At 46.0% G+C, this 12351-nt stretch overlaps 7 non-coding genes across 7 annotated transcripts; all 7 read right to left on the reverse strand.

The window, feature by feature from the left end:
- Positions 1 to 2024: 2024 nt before the first annotated feature.
- On the reverse strand, positions 2025 to 2106 carry TRNAL-AAG (transfer RNA leucine (anticodon AAG)). The gene has a single exon. It is a non-coding gene; the product is annotated as a tRNA-Leu (tRNA).
- A 933-nt stretch (positions 2107 to 3039) lies between these two features.
- On the reverse strand, positions 3040 to 3121 carry TRNAL-UAG (transfer RNA leucine (anticodon UAG)). Its single transcript has one exon. It is a non-coding gene; the product is annotated as a tRNA-Leu (tRNA).
- Positions 3122 to 4921: 1800 nt separating this feature from the next.
- TRNAL-AAG (transfer RNA leucine (anticodon AAG)) lies at positions 4922 to 5003 on the reverse strand. The gene has a single exon. It is a non-coding gene; the product is annotated as a tRNA-Leu (tRNA).
- Positions 5004 to 6283: 1280 nt separating this feature from the next.
- On the reverse strand, positions 6284 to 6365 carry TRNAL-UAG (transfer RNA leucine (anticodon UAG)). The gene has a single exon. It is a non-coding gene; the product is annotated as a tRNA-Leu (tRNA).
- A 1938-nt stretch (positions 6366 to 8303) lies between these two features.
- On the reverse strand, positions 8304 to 8385 carry TRNAL-UAG (transfer RNA leucine (anticodon UAG)). Its single transcript has one exon. It is a non-coding gene; the product is annotated as a tRNA-Leu (tRNA).
- Positions 8386 to 8795: 410 nt separating this feature from the next.
- On the reverse strand, positions 8796 to 8877 carry TRNAL-AAG (transfer RNA leucine (anticodon AAG)). The gene has a single exon. It is a non-coding gene; the product is annotated as a tRNA-Leu (tRNA).
- A 2164-nt stretch (positions 8878 to 11041) lies between these two features.
- On the reverse strand, positions 11042 to 11123 carry TRNAL-AAG (transfer RNA leucine (anticodon AAG)). The gene has a single exon. It is a non-coding gene; the product is annotated as a tRNA-Leu (tRNA).
- Positions 11124 to 12351: the final 1228 nt, after the last annotated feature.

The following is a 12351-nucleotide window of genomic DNA, read 5'->3' on the forward strand; positions in this document are numbered from 1 at the left end:
GCTCCTGGATGTCTTCCCCCCGACACTCCGATGTACTTCCGAAGTCGGGATCCTTTTCTATGCTTTCCAATAGTAATCCCGGGCCGCCGAAGCCATAGCCCTCTGTAGGACCTTTATCCTCCAGCCCCGGGCATAGCTGTGCTGCGTACCACCGCAGAGCCCGATATCCATCGTCCAACCTCAGCTCTGTCTGGACCAGCACCTCTAACTCTGCCACCCATTCCTCTTTGGGCTGCTCTCCCAGCAACGGCATTCGTGCCTCCAGCTGGAACCAGTAAATGTCCTTGCTGGTTGGGAGGCACTTACCCAAGTATTCCTGTTCCCATCGCAGAGTCTCCCACCAGAGTTGTCGACGGATATGATCACTCCACCGCAGCTCGTCCTCAGCCGATACAGGTCCGTTGTGTTGGGCCCATGCCTCCTGCATACGCCATCTGAACTCCAGTTCCATAGCTGAGGATCCTGGCGTTGCTCCTTCTCTGCCCGAAGGGTGACCAATCCTGGTGCTTTGGATGTCCCCGCTCCGGTGTGAAAGAGGAAACTTCCGGCCCCGGAAATCAGACCATAACAAATTTCTTTAAGGAAGCATCCCACCGCTTGCCACCAATGTGACGGGACCGACCTGTACCCCGACTGGGTACTCCCGCCAAACGTTGCTTCCTCCTGACGGGACACCAACAAGTAACCCCTTCAGCACCGGGCAGAACCAGCGTTGTAGATAGAAGGAGGGACGTCGCTGCACCGAAGCCGCATTGGCACTGTGGCTATCCGAAGCTTAGCTACACAGTGTGGCTACAGCCCACCCCAAACATCAGGCAACACTCATGTTGAGGTGAAAGCAGGACTCATTTATTAAAACCAAAGACAGAGCTATATATACACAAGTAAGAAAAGGGGCAAGACAAATATCACATGATCTAATTACCATGGCAGGAAGGAAGTAATTAGATCAAATCCTGCAACACAATATCCGGGGGAAGGACAGAATGACATGAGACGTAAATAATTACATTAATTGGGGACGTAGACGTGGAATGACGATAGACATATAATTGGCTTAAGACAGACAATGGCCAGGACACAGGGATAACAGGAGCTCACAGGATTAACAGCTACCTGTTGTGTAATTGATAATTAGGTATGCAGCAGTGACACCTAGTCATACCTACAGGGGGTCTTAAGACAAGGGCTAACTCACAATACCAGGGGAAACACTTCACACTTATACAATTAACAATACACAGACAATCAGCCTTCTTCCTACCACAGGATGTCCAGCTGACGTTACAGTTCTGATACTCTGAGTGCTAAAACATGGGGTACATCAGCAGACTGAACCCCTGTATCCACACACAGAAGTCTCTACAAGGCCTGGGCCCATAGTCGATAGGGAGGAGGCTGGCTCTCAGGCCTCTCCAGGGGCCCCAGTGATGGAGGGTTCTGTCACATCAACTCCCTTCACTTCACTATTCATCATGAAGTGGACCCTTTCACCAGCAGGAAGGACAAAGCTGGCCCTGAGTAATTGAAGATTGAATGGGTGAGGGGACTTTGAAGAAATAACATTGATTTTGCTATACTGGGCCAACAAAGCTCTTCCTGCAGCAGAAGCTGACTGGTGCAGGAAGAGCAGCTTCTGCTGCAGGAAGAGCTTTCTGCTGCAGGAAGAGCTTTTAAGCCTACTTGAAGTTATTCTACATTATCAAGCTCTAAAGCTTGATAATGTAGAATAACTACAAAGCTGGCCCTGAGTAATGCAAAATTGAATGGATGAGTGGACTGATTTTGCTATACTGGGCCAACCAAGCTCTTCCTGCAGCAGAAGCTGACTGGGGTTAGAGCTTGATAATGTAGAATAACTTCAAGTAGGCTTAAAAGTATCTTTCTGCAACACTTTGCAAGATAAGAGACTTGCTACTGCTTGTTTTCCAGGCTGACAGAATGCAAGCTGACAAGTAGTTACTAACAAAGAGCTAATGAACAAACAAGTATTTCTAAGCACACTTGTCTACGTTAAGAAAACATGGCAGCGGTGGGATTTGAACCCACGCCTCCGAAGAGACTGGAGCCTTAATCCAGCGCCTTAGACCGCTCGGCCACGCTACCGAGTGACTGCTAGTGGTGTACTACTCTCCAAGGGGGTTTACGCATCAAAGGAAGAGTTGTAGTTTCAACTCCCTTCACTTCACTATTCATCATGAAGTGGACCCTTTCACCAGCAGGAAGGACAAAGCTGGCCCTGAGTAATGCAAGATTGAATGGGTGAGGGGACTTTGAAGAAATAACACTGATTTTGCTATACTGGGCCAACCAAGCTCTTCCTGCAGCAGAAGCTGACTGGGGTTAGAGCTTGATAATGTAGAATAACTTCAAGTAGGCTTAAAAGTATCTTTCTGCAACACTTTGGAAGATAAGAGACTTGCTACTGCTTGTTTCCCAGGCTGACAGAATGCAAGGTGACAAGTAGTTATTAACAAAGAGCTAATGAACAAACAAGTATTTCTAAGCACACTTGTCTACGTTAAGAAAACATGGCAGCGGTGGGATTTGAACCCACGCCTCCGAAGAGACTGGAGCCTTAATCAAGCGCCTTAGACCGCTCGGTCACGCTACCAAGTGACGGGAGAGGGTGTACCACTCTCCAAGGGGGTTTACTCACCAAAGGAAGAGTTGTAGTTTCAACTCCCTCACTTCACTATTCATCATGAAGTGGACCCTTTCACCAGCAGGAAGGACAAAGCTGGCCCTGAGTAATGCAAGATTGAATGGGTGAGGGGACTTTGAAGAAATAACACTGATTTTGCTATACTGGGCCAACCAAGCTCTTCCTGCAGCAGAAGCTGACTGGGGTTAGAGCTTGATAATGTAGAATAACTTCAAGTAGGCTTAAAAGTATATTTCTGCAACACTTTGCAAGATAAGAGTCTTGCTACTGCTTGTTTCCCAGGCTGACAGAATGCAAAGTGACAAGTAGTTATTAACAAAGAGCTAATGAACAAACAAGTATTTCTAAGCACACTTGTCTACGTTAATAAAACATGGCAGCGGTGGGGTTTGAACCCACGCCTCCATAGAGACTGGAGCCTAAATCCAGCGCCTTAGACCGCTCGGCCACGCTACCAAGTGACAGTGGAGGGGGTACCACTCTCCAAGGGGGTTTACTCACCAAAGGAAGAGTTGTAGTTTCAACTCCCTCACTTCACTATTCATCATGAAGTGGACCCTTTCACCAGCAGGAAGGACAAAGCTGGCCCTGAGTAATGCAAGATTGAATGGGTGAGGGGACTTTGAAGAAATAACACAGATTTTGCCATAGATTAAACTGGGCCAACCAAGCTCTTCCTGCAGCAGAAGCTGACTGGGGTTAGAGCTTGATAATGTAGAATAACTTCAAGTAGGCTTAAAAGTATCTTTCTGCAACACTTTGCAAGATAAGAGTCTTGCTACTGCTTGTTTCCCAGGCTGACAGAATGCAAAGTGACAAGTAGTTATTAACAAAGAGCTAATGAACAAACAAGTATTTCTAAGCACATTTGTCTATGTTAAGAAAACATGGCAGCGGTGGGATTTGAACCCACGCCTCCAGAGAGACTGGAGCCTAAATCCATCACCTTAGACCGCTCTGCCAGGCTACCAATTAAAACTTTAGCGCACGCATGGCAGTGGTGGGATTTGAACCTACGCCTGGGCCAACCAAGCTCTTCCTGCAGCAGAAGCTGACTGGGGTTAGAGCTTGATAATGTAGAATAACTTCAAGTAGGCTTAAAAGTATCTTTCTGCAACACTTTGCAAGATAAGAGACTTGCTACTGCTTGTTTCCCAGGCTGACAGAATGCAAGGTGACAAGTAGTTATTAACAAAGAGCTAATGAACAAACAAGTATTTCTAAGCACACTTGTCTACGTTAAGAAAACATGGCAGCGGTGGGATTTGAACCCACGCCTCCGAAGAGACTGGAGCCTTAAGCAAACGCCTTAGACCGCTCGGCCACGCTACCAAGTGACAGTGGAGCGGGTACCACTCTCCAAGGGGGTTTACTCACCAAAGGAAGAGTTGTAGTTTCAACTCCCTCACTTCACTATTCATCATGAAGTGGACCCTTTCACCAGCAGGAAGGACAAAGCTGGCCCTGAGTAATGCAAGATTGAATGGGTGAGGGGACTTTGAAGAAATAACACAGATTTTGCTATACATTAAACTGGGCCAACCAAGCTCTTCCTGCAGCAGAAGCTGACTGGGGTTAGAGCTTGATAATGTAGAATAACTTCAAGTAGGCTTAAAAGTATCTTTCTGCAACACTTTGCAAGATAAGAGACTTGCTACTGCTTGTTTCCCAGGCTGACAGAATGCAAGGTGACAAGTAGTTATTAACAAAGAGCTAATGAACAAACAAGTATTTCTAAGCACACTTGTCTACGTTAAGAAAAGATGGCAGTGGTGGGATTCGAACCCACGCCTCCAGAGAGACTGGAGCCTAAACCCAGCGCCTTAGACCGCTCGGACAAGCTACCGAGTGACGGCGGGAGGTGTACCACTCTCCAAGGGGGTTTACTCACCAAAGGAAGAGTTGTAGTTTCAACTCCCTTCACTTCACTATTCATCATGAAGTGGACCCTTTCACCAGCAGGAAGGACAAAGCTGGCCCTGAGTAATGCAAGATTGAATGGGTGAGGGGACTGATTTTGCTATACTGAGCCAACCAAGCTCTTCCTGCAGCAGAAGCTGACTGGGGTTAGAGCTTGATAATGTAGAATAACTTCAAGTAGGCTTAAAAGTATCTTTCTGCAACACTTTGCAAGATAAGAGTCTTGCTACTGCTTGTTTCCCAGGCTGACAGAAAGCAAGCTGACAAGTAGTTACTAACAAAGAGCTAATGAACAAACAAGTATTTCTAAGCACACTTGTCTACGTTAAGAAAACATGGCAGCGGTGGGATTTGAACCCACGCCTCCGAAGAGACTGGAGCCTTAATCCAGCGCCTTAGACCGCTCGGCCACGCTACCAAGTGACAGTGGAGGGTGTACCACTCTCCAAGGGGGTTTACTCACCAAAGGAAGAGTTGTAGTTTCAACTCCCTTCACTTCACTATTCATCATGAAGTGGACCCTTTCACCAGCAGGAAGGACAAAGCTGGCCCTGAGTAATGCAAGATTGAATGGGTGAGGGGACTTTGAAGAAATAACACTGATTTTGCTATACTGGGCCAACCAAGCTCTTCCTGCAGCAGAAGCTGACTGGGGTTAGAGCTTGATAATGTAGAATAACTTCAAGTAGGCTTAAAAGTATCTTTCTGCAACACTTTGCAAGATAAGAGACTTGCTACTGCTTGTTTCCCAGGCTGACAGAATGCAAGGTGACAAGTAGTTATTAAGAAAGAGCTAATGAACAAACAAGTATTTCTAAGCACACTTGTCTACGTTAAGAAAAGATGGCAGTGGTGGGATTCGAACCCACGCCTCCAGAGAGACTGGAGCCTAAACCCAGCGCCTCAGACCGCTCGGACAAGCTACCGAGTGATGGCGGGAGGTGTACCACTCTCCAAGGGGGTTTACTCACCAAAGGAAGAGTTGTAGTTTCAACTCCCTTCACTTCACTATTCATCATGAAGTGGACCCTTTCACCAGCAGGAAGGACAAAGCTGGCCCTGAGTAATGCAAGATTGAATGGGTGAGGGGACTGATTTTGCTATACTGGGCCAACCAAGCTCTTCCTGCAGCAGAAGCTGACTGGGGTTAGAGCTTGTTAATGTAGAATAACTTCAAGTAGGCTTAAAAGTATCTTTCTGCAACACTTTGCAAGATAAGAGACTTGCTACTGCTTGTTTCCCAGGCTGACAGAATGCAAGGTGACAAGTAGTTATTAACAAACAGCTAATGAACAAACAAGTATTTCTAAGCACACTTGTCTACGTTAAGAAAACATTGCAGCAGTGAGATTTGAACCCATGCCTCCAGAGAGACTGGAGCCTAAATCCAGCGCCTTAGACCGCTCTGCCAGGCTACCAATTGAAAGTTTGGCGCACGCATGGCAGCGGTGGGATTTGAACCCACGCCTGGGCCAACCAAGCTCTTCCTGCAGCAGAAGCTGACTGGGGTTAGAGCTTGATAATGTAGAATAACTTCAAGTAGGCTTAAAAGTATCTTTCTGCAACACTTTGCAAGATAAGAGACTTGCTACTGCTTGTTTCCCAGGCTGACAGAATGCAACCTGACAAGTAGTTACAAACAAAGAGCTAATGAACAAACAAGTATTTCTAAGCACACTTGTCTACGTTAAGAAAACGTGGTAGCGGTGGGATTTGAACCCACGCCTCCAGAGAGACTGGAGCCTAAATCCAGCGCCTTAGACCGCTCGGCCACGCTACCGAGTGCCGGGGTACGGTGTACCACTCTCCAAGGGGGTTTACTCACCAAAGGAAGAGTTGTAGTTTCAACTCCCTTCACTTAACTATTCATCATGAAGTGGACCCTTTCACCAGCAGGAAGGACAAAGCTGGCCCTGAGTAATGCAAGATTGAATGGGTGAGGGGACTGATTTTGCTATACTGAGCCAACCAAGCTCTTCCTGCAGCAGAAGCTGACTGGGGTTAGAGCTTGATAATGTAGAATAACTTCAAGTAGGCTTAAAAGTATCTTTCTGCAACACAAGAGACTTGCTACGGCTTGTTTCCCAGGCTGACAGAATGCAAGTTGACAAGTAGTTACTAACAAAGAGCTAATGAACAAACAAGTATTTCTAAGCACACTTGTCTACGTTAAGATAACATGGCAGCGGTGGGATTTGAACCCACGCCTCCAGAGAGACTGGAGCCTAAATCCAGCGCCGTAGACCACTCGGCCACGCTATCTAGTGACGGTGGACGGTGTACCACTCTCCAAGGGGGTTTACTCACCAAAGGAAGATTGGTGTAGTTTCAACTCCCTTCACTTCACTATTCATCATGAAGTGGACCCTTTCACCAGCAGGAAGGACAAAGCTGGCCCTGAGTAATGCAAGATTGAATGGGTGAGGGGACTTTGAAGAAATAACACTGATTTTGCTATACATTAAACTGGGCCAACCAAGCTCTTCCTGCAGCAGAAGCTGACTGGGGTTAGAGCTTGATAATGTAGAATAACTTCAAGTAGGCTTAAAAGTATCTTTCTGCAACACTTTGCAAGATAAGAGACTTGCTACTGCTTGTTTCCCAGGCTGACAATGCAAGGTGACAAGTAGTTATTAACAAAGAGCTAATGAACAAACAAGTATTTCTAAGCACACTTGTCTACGTTAAGAAAACATGGCAGCGGTGGGATTTGAACCTACGCCTCCGAAGAGACTGCAGCCTTAAGCAAGCGCCTTAGACCGCTCGGTCACGCTACCAAGTGACAGTAGAGGGTGTACCACTCTCCAAGGGGGTTTACTCACCAAAGGAAGAGTTGTAGTTTCAACTCCCTTCACTTCACTATTCATCATGAAGTGGACCCTTTCACCAGCAGGAAGGACAAAGCTGGCCCTGAGTAATGCAAGATTGAATGGGTGAGGGGACTTTGAAGAAATAACACAGATTTTGCTATACATTAAACTGGGCCAACCAAGCTCTTCCTGCAGCAGAAGCTGACTGGGGTTAGAGCTTGATAATGTAGAATAACTTCAAGTAGGCTTAAAAGTATCTTTCTGCAACACTTTGCAAGATAAGAGTCTTGCTACTGCTTGTTTCCCAGGCTGACAGAAAGCAAGCTGACAAGTAGTTACTAACAAAGAGCTAATGAACAAACAAGTATTTCTAAGCACACTTGTCTACGTTAAGAAAACATGGCAGTGGTGGGACTCGAAGCGACGCCTCCAGAGAGACTGGAGCCTAAATCCAGCGCCTTAGACTGCTCGGCCACGCTACCGAGTGACTGCACAGGGTGTACCACTCTCCAAGGGGGTTTACTCACCAAAGGAAGAGTTGTAGCTTCAACTCCCTTCACTTAACTATTCATCATGAAGTGGACCCTTTCACCAGCAGGAAGGACAAAGCTGGCCCTGAGTAATGCAAGATTGAATGGGTGAGGGGACTTTGAAGAAATAACACTGATTTTGCTATACTGGGCCAACCAAGCTCTTCCTGCAGCAGAAGCTGACTGGGGTTAGAGCTTGATAATGTAGAATAACTTCAAGTAGGCTTAAAAGTATCTTTCTGCAACACTTTGCAAGATAAGAGACTTGCTACTGCTTGTTTCCCAGGCTGACAGAATGCAAGGTGACAAGTAGTTACTAACAAAGAGCTAATGAACAAACAAGTATTTCTAAGCACACTTGTCTACGTTAAGAAAACATGGCAGCAGTGGGATTCGAACCCACGCCTCCAGAGAGACTGGAGCCTAAATCCAGCGCCTTAGACCGCTTGGCCATGCGACCAAGTGACGGCGGATGGTGTACCACTCTCCAAGGGGGTTTACTCACCAAAGGAAGAGTTGTAGTTTCAACTCCCTTCACTTCACTATTCATCATGAAGTGGACCCTTTCACCAGCAGGAAGGACAAAGCTGGCCCTGAGTAATGCAAGATTGAATGGGTGAGGGGACTGATTTTGCTATACTGGGCCAACCAAGCTCTTCCTGCAGCAGAAGCTGACTGGGGTTAGAGCTTGATAATGTAGAATAACTTCAAGTAGGCTTAAAAGTATCTTTCTGCAACACTTTGCAAGATAAGAGACTTGCTACTGCTTGTTTCCCAGGCTGACAGAATGCAAGGTGACAAGTACTTACTAACAAAGAGCTAATGAACAAACAAGTATTTCTAAGCACACTTGTCTACGTTAAGAAAACATGGCAGCAGTGGGATTTGAACCCACGCCTCCAAAGAGACTGGAGCCTTAATCCAGCGCCTTAGACCGCTCGGCCACGCTACCAAGTGACAGCGGAGGATGTACCACTCTCCAAGGGGGTTTACTCACCAAAGGAAGAGTTGTAGTTTCAACTCCCTCACTTCACTATTCATCATGAAGTGGACCCTTTCACCAGCAGGAAGGACAAAGCTGGCCCTGAGTAATGCAAGATTGAATGGGTGAGGGGACTTTGAAGAAATAACACTGATTTTGCTATACTGGGCCAACCAAGCTCTTCCTGCAGCAGAAGCTGACTGGGGTTAGAGCTTGATAATGTAGAATAACTTCAAGTACGCTTAAAAGTATCTTTCTGCAACACTTTGCAAGATAAGAGACTTGCTACTGCTTGTTTCCCAGGCTGACAGAATGCAAGGTGACAAGTAGTTATTAACAAAGAGCTAATAAACAAACAAGTATTTCTAAGCACACTTGTCTACGTTAAGAAAACATGGCAGCGGTGGGATTTGAACCCACGCCTCCGAAGAGACTGGAGCCTTAAGCAAGCGCCTTAGACCGCTCGGTCACGCTACCAAGTGACAGTAGAAGGTGTACCACTCTCCAAGGGGGTTTACTCACCAAAGGAAGAGTTGTAGTTTCAACTCCCTCACTTCACTATTCATCATGAAGTGGACCCTTTCACCAGCAGGAAGGACAAAGCTGGCCCTGAGTAATGCAAGATTGAATGGGTGAGGGGACTTTGAAGAAATAACACTGATTTTGCTATACTGGGCCAACCAAGCTCTTCCTGCAGCAGAAGCTGACTGGGGTTAGAGCTTGATAATGTAGAATAACTTCAAGTAGGCTTAAAAGTATCTTTCTGCAACACTTTGCAAGATAAGAGTCTTGCTACTGCTTGTTTCCCAGGCTGACAGAATGCAAAGTGACAAGTAGTTATTAACAAAGAGCTAATGAACAAACAAGTATTTCTAAGCACATTTGTCTACGTTAAGAAAACATGGCAGCGGTGGGATTCGAACCCACGCCTCCAGAGAGACTGGAGTCTAAATCCATCACCTTAGACCGCTCTGCCAGGCTACCAATTAAAAGTTTGGTGCACGCATGGCAGTGGTGGGATTTGAACCTACGCCTGGGCCAACCAAGCTCTTCCTGCAGCAGAAGCTGACTGGGGTTAGAGCTTGATAATGTAGAATAACTTCAAGTAGGCTTAAAAGTATCTTTCTGCAACACTTTGCAAGATAAGAGACTTGCTACTGCTTGTTTCCCAGACTGACAGAATGCAAGGTGACAAGTAGTTATTAACAAAGAGCTAATAAACAAACAAGTATTTCTAAGCACACTTGTCTACGTTAAGAAAACATGGCAGCGGTGGGATTTGAACCCACGCCTCCGAAGAGACTGGAGCCTTAAGCAAGCGCCTTAGACCGCTCGGTCACGCTACCAAGTGACAGTAGAGGGTGTACCACTCTCCAAGGGGGTTTACTCACCAAAGGAAGAGTTGTAGTTTCAACTCCCTCACTTCACTATTCATCATGAAGTGGACCCTTTCACCAGCAGGAAGGACAAAGCTGGCCCTGAGTAATGCAAGATTGAATGGGTGAGGGGACTTTGAAGAAATAACACTGATTTTGCTATACTGGGCCAACCAAGCTCTTCCTGCAGCAGAAGCTGACTGGGGTTAGAGCTTGATAATGTAGAATAACTTCAAGTAGGCTTAAAAGTATCTTTCTGCAACACTTTGCAAGATAAGAGTCTTGGCTACTGCTTGTTTCCCAGGCTGACAGAATGCAAAGTGACAAGTAGTTATTAACAAAGAGCTAATGAACAAACAAGTATTTCTAAGCACATTTGTCTACGTTAAGAAAACATGGCAGCGGTGGGATTCGAACCCACGCCTCCAGAGAGACTGGAGCCTAAATCCATCACCTTAGACCGCTCTGCCAGGCTACCAATTAAAAGTTTAGTGCACGCATGGCAGTGGTGGGATTTGAACCTACGCCTGGGCCAACCAAGCTCTTCCTGCAGCAGAAGCTGACTGGGGTTAGAGCTTGATAATGTAGAATAACTTCAAGTAGGCTTAAAAGTATCTTTCTGCAACACTTTGCAAGATAAGAGACTTGCTACTGCTTGTTTCCCAGGCTGACAGAATGCAAGGTGACAAGTAGTTACTAACAAAGAGCTAATGAACAAACAAGTATTTCTAAGCACACTTGTCTACGTTAAGAAAAAATGGCAGCGGTGGGATTTGAACCAACGCCTCCAAAGAGACTGGAGCCTTAATCCAGCGCCTTAGACCGCTCGGCCACGCTACCAAGTGACAGCAGAGGATGTACCACTCTCCAAGGGGGTTTACTCACCAAAGGAAGAGTTGTAGTTTCAACTCCCTCACTTCACTATTCATCATGAAGTGGACCCTTTCACCAGCAGGAAGGACAAAGCTGGCCCTGAGTAATGCAAGATTGAATGGGTGAGGGGACTTTGAAGAAATAACACTGATTTTGCTATACTGGGCCAACCAAGCTCTTCCTGCAGCAGAAGCTGACTGGGGTTAGAGCTTGATAATGTAGAATAACTTCAAGTACGCTTAAAAGTATCTTTCTGCAACACTTTGCAAGATAAGAGACTTGCTACTGCTTGTTTCCCAGGCTGACAGAATGCAAGGTGACAAGTAGTTATTAACAAAGAGCTAATAAACAAACAAGTATTTCTAAGCACACTTGTCTACGTTAAGAAAACATGGCAGCGGTGGGATTTGAACCCACGCCTCCGAAGAGACTGGAGCCTTATGCAAGCGCCTTAGACCGCTCGGTCACGCTACCAAGTGACAGTAGAGGGTGTACCACTCTCCAAGGGGGTTTACTCACCAAAGGAAGAGTTGTAGTTTCAACTCCCTCACTTCACTATTCATCATGAAGTGGACCCTTTCACCAGCAGGAAGGACAAAGCTGGCCCTGAGTAATGCAAGATTGAATGGGTGAGGGGACTTTGAAGAAATAACACTGATTTTGCTATACTGGGCCAACCAAGCTCTTCCTGCAGCAGAAGCTGACTGGGGTTAGAGCTTGATAATGTAGAATAACTTCAAGTAGGCTTAAAAGTATCTTTCTGCAACACTTTGCAAGATAAGAGTCTTGCTACTGCTTGTTTCCCAGGCTGACAGAATGCAAAGTGACAAGTAGTTATTAACAAAGAGCTAATGAACAAACAAGTATTTCTAAGCACATTTGTCTACGTTAAGAAAACATGGCAGCGGTGGGATTCGAACCCACGCCTGGGCCAACCAAGCTCTTCCTGCAGCAGAAGCTGACTGGGGTTAGAGCTTGATAATGTAGAATAACTTCAAGTAGGCTTAAAAGTATCTTTCTGCAACACTTTGCAAGATAAGAGACTTGCTACTGCTTGTTTCCCAGACTGACAGAATGCAAGGTGACAAGTAGTTATTAACAAAGAGCTAATAAACAAACAAGTATTTCTAAGCACACTTGTCTACGTTAAGAAAACATGGCAGCGGTGGGATTTGAACCCACGCCTCCGAAGAGA

Source organism: Sceloporus occidentalis, unplaced genomic scaffold (assembly GCF_023333645.1).
Source record: "Sceloporus occidentalis isolate IW3139 unplaced genomic scaffold, rSceOcc1.0.p SCAF_28, whole genome shotgun sequence".
Lineage (NCBI taxonomy): Eukaryota > Metazoa > Chordata > Lepidosauria > Squamata > Phrynosomatidae > Sceloporus > Sceloporus occidentalis.